The 3942-nt window shown below is 39.8% G+C and overlaps 1 protein-coding gene across 1 annotated transcript in view; it reads left to right on the top strand.

The window, feature by feature from the left end:
• The first annotated feature begins 898 nt into the window (after positions 1-898).
• MYO1H (myosin IH) overlaps positions 899-3942 on the top strand; it is a 69791-nt gene continuing 66747 nt past the window's right edge. Inside the window, exon 1 of the mRNA XM_074295464.1 lies at positions 899-967. The gene's annotated coding sequence lies outside the window, so the exon portion shown is untranslated. The remainder of the gene's footprint in view (positions 968-3942) is intronic.

Here is a 3942-nt window from a genome sequence, read left to right as displayed (position 1 = left end):
ATACATATACACACATACACATATAAAATACAGATAACATATCGGTGTTATGAATAATGTGGTATATAGATGTATATATAAAAGTAATGTGTATAGAAGCAGATACAAACACATACACATACCTTTTTCTTTTTCCCCTGAGGCTGGGGTTAAGTGACTTGCCCAGGGTCACACAGCCAGGAAGTGTTAAGTGTCTGAGGCCGGATTAGAACTCAGGTCCTCCTGACTTCAGGGCTGGGGCTCTGTCCACTGCGCCACCCCACACATAGTTTTTGAACTCAATAATCAATGAATAAGATTTTATTAGGCACTCACTATGTGCTGGGCATTGGATCAGGAAATGAAACCCGCTCTACCCCCAGGAGGTTTCCATCCCAGTGAGGGAGGCAAGGCCCTACATTAATGTTAGCATCTGTAATACACATCTGTGTGCAATATGATACTATGTATCTATATGGTGTAACAAATATCTATCTATAAGATATTATGTACTTGTGGCCTTCCTCAGAATGAAACTGCTTGAGAGTGGGGTTTGTTTCACTTCCCAGCACCTGGCACCTTTTCCTGACACAAACTGAGGGCTTAATGAGCGCTTGTTCCTCAATGAGCAACTTCACAAAGTTGCAAGAGCCGCGGCCTGGCTCTGGAGACGGCCTAAAAATCTCACTGGCCCCAGGGCGCCATCTGGGTGGCGGATCGGTGTCAAAGTCTTTGCTCTGAAAATGGAAAAGATCCTGGAAAGAACTTTCAGGGGAGAACTTCTGGGACAAGGCGCAGGGCTTCGAAATTTCCCTGCGTGTGCGAGATGTTGGAGGGGAGAAAGGGCGGGGAGATGAGCGGTTCGGTTCTGGCGCGCTTGAGTGTGAAATGCCTCTGAGAAGAGCAGTTTGGAACGGCCAGGAAGCGTTTGGTGATGGGGGAAGCGCGGCCCACAATACACTGGGACTGGACAGAGCTGGAGCTCACGGTTAAGTCCATGATAGCCGATGAGGTCGTGAGAGACAGAGAGAGAAAAGGGAGAAAGAGACAAGATTAAAGGGAGAGACAGAGAGAGAAGGGGAGAGAGACAGAGATAGAGGGAGGGAGGGGAAGGAGGAAGGGAGCGAGACAGAGACAGACAGAGAGGGAGACAGAGACAGAAAGAGAGACAGAAAAAAGACAGAGACAGAGACAGAAGGAGGAAGGGAGAGACAGACAGAGAAAAGGGAGAAAGAGAAGATTAAAAGGAGAGACAGAGAGAGAGAGAAGGGAGAGAGACACCCAGAGAGAAACAGAGACAGAGACAGACAGAGAAAAGGGAGAAAGAGACAAGATTAAAAGGGAGAGACAGAGAGAGAGAGAAGGGAGAGAGACACCGGAGAGAAACAGAGACAGAGACAGACAGAGAAAGGGAGAAAGAGACAAGATTAAAGGGAGTGACAGAGAGAGAGAAGAAAGGAGAGAGGCACCCAGAGAGAAACAGAGACAGAGAGAGACAGAGAAAAGGGAGAAAGAGACAAGATTAAAGGAAGAGACAGAGAGAGAGAAGAAGGCGAGAGAGACAGATAGAGGGAGGGAAGGAGGAAGGGAGAGAGACAGAGACAGAGAGACAGAGAGGGAGACAGAGACAGAAAGAGAGACAGAGAAAAGACAGAGGCAGAGACAGAAGGAGAAAGGGAGAGAGACAGAAAGAGACAGAGAGAGAATCTTTAGGAGATCTTTCTGCTTAAATTTATATTTATTGATATCTCTAGATAATTTCTGGCTTTTTTTTTTCATTTGATTGAGGCAAAATTCAAGTGACCAGAAACAACCTGGGCAAAAAGTGTCTACTAATAGGGATGCTCTGGGAGGGGAACTTAGGAAAAGAGCTGACTTTTTCTTGCAATTTCAGTTCTGGAGGAAGGGAACAACTTTAAAACCAACTTTTTATACCATAGTCCATCAAAAATGAAAAATGGATACATGTCCTGGGTTATTAAATATCATACAATTAAAAAAATTCAAAGAGAAACAAATCACTTCTCTCTCCCAATTCTAGGGAGGAGATTTTCTTAATCCACCAAGAGGCAGAGGCAATTACAAAGAAAAATTAGATACTTTGGACTGCATGAATTTGGAAAGCTTTTGCACCAACAAAATTAATACTTCTAGGATAAGAAGGGGTGAGGTCTGCTAGGGAGAATCTTTTATCAAATATCTCTGATCCAAAATATATAGACAACTATCGGAAATATGAAAGACCAAGAGCTGTCACTCAATAGGCAGATAGTTAAAGGCTATGAACAGAGTTCTCAAAAGAAGAACTCCAAAGTAACTATGTGAAAGAATGCCCCAAATCTTTAATAATAAAAGGAAATGCAAAATCAAAGCCTCTCTGAGGTTTCCCTTCTTCAGCAAACTGGCAAACATGATGGAATGGGAAATAGTGGGTGTTGGAAGGGTAGTGGAAAGACATTGTCAGAGGAGCTATAAATTGGAACAACCATTCTGGAAAGCGATTTGGAATTATGCAAATAAAGTGATTAAAATGTCCATCTTCTCTGACCCAGAAAGCCTCTGCTGGTTTTTACTCTAGGTAAGACAGTGATTAAAAGAAAGGTTCCATATACACCAAAATATTTTGTATTCTTTGATAGTTGAGACCTGGAAACAAACAAACAAACAAACAAACAAAAAAGAGGCTCCTTGACTGGGAAATGGTATAAATTGAAGCACATTAATATAATATAATATTAGGGCCAGGCCTGTCAATGACCCTGATTAAGTCACTAAGTCCTGTTTACCTCAGTTTCCTCACCTGTAAAATGAGCTGAAGAAGGAAAGGGCAAACCACTCCAGTAGCTCATCGGAGAAAATCTCAAACTGGGTCACCAAGACATGACTCAACAATAAGCTACAAAAGTTAGCTTTCACTCAAACTTAAAAGTGCTTTAAAAAGTTTTTATCATCAGTACAGCTACTTTTCAATGACAAAATTGAGATGATAAATTTGAGGTTCTGAGTTCCTGGTTAGTAGATTGAAGCATGGATTTTGGTGACTGGAAGGAAATGTGATTCCAATAAAGAAATATGTAAAGCTAGTCAACTTTTCCAGACTGCGCTGTATGAGCGGATTCTGATCTTGCATCAGACAGGTGCTTGGTTTCAGAAACTTAATTTTATCCATTTACTCAAGAGAGATCAGTTTAAGAATTAATTTTGGTAAACCAAACTCATAAAAGTGGCTTCATACAAGCATCAACTTATTTTACCTGACAGAGATCTTTTCTGAGGAATTGAATTTTTTTTCTTCTTGCTGAGGCAGCTGGGGTTAAGTGACTTGCCCAAGGTCATACAGCTTGGAAGAGTCAAGTGTCTGAGACTAGAATTGAACTCAGTCCTCCTGACTTCAAGGTTGGTGCTCTATCCACTGTGAGGAGTAGAATAAATTGATCAGCAAGGATTTGTTAAGTACTTACAGACATTTTGTCAGATACTGGGGATAAAAATACAAAAAAATCAAACAATTGCTGCCTTCGAGGTGTTTATGGGGGAAAGAATAAGTTCATGCACAAATATGTCCAATAAAATATAAATTGAAAAATACAGATACATCAAAGTATTTAAATACAAAGTAGTTTGAGAGAAAGGGCCCTCTTGGGGTGAGCAATAAAGCCTTTTGTCTTCATGCAGAAGATGGTTTATTTTGAAGGAGACAGGGACTGTCATGGACGTAAACCAATCACATTCTGGGAATATGGAATATTGAGAGTATAAGCACAATAAACATATGGAATGCCATGATAATAATGATAGTTCTTGATTATATAATGCTCTTACATAAAAATAATAAATAAAATATTTAAATATGTAATATATTTTATTTTATATAAATATATTTATTTAGTTTAATATATTTATGTAATATATTTATTTTATATAAAATAAATATAAAATATTAAAATAAAAAAAATAATGCTA

Source organism: Sminthopsis crassicaudata, chromosome 1 (genome assembly GCF_048593235.1).
Source record: "Sminthopsis crassicaudata isolate SCR6 chromosome 1, ASM4859323v1, whole genome shotgun sequence".
Lineage (NCBI taxonomy): Eukaryota > Metazoa > Chordata > Mammalia > Dasyuromorphia > Dasyuridae > Sminthopsis > Sminthopsis crassicaudata.
This window is presented reverse-complemented; position numbering and strand designations above follow the sequence as displayed.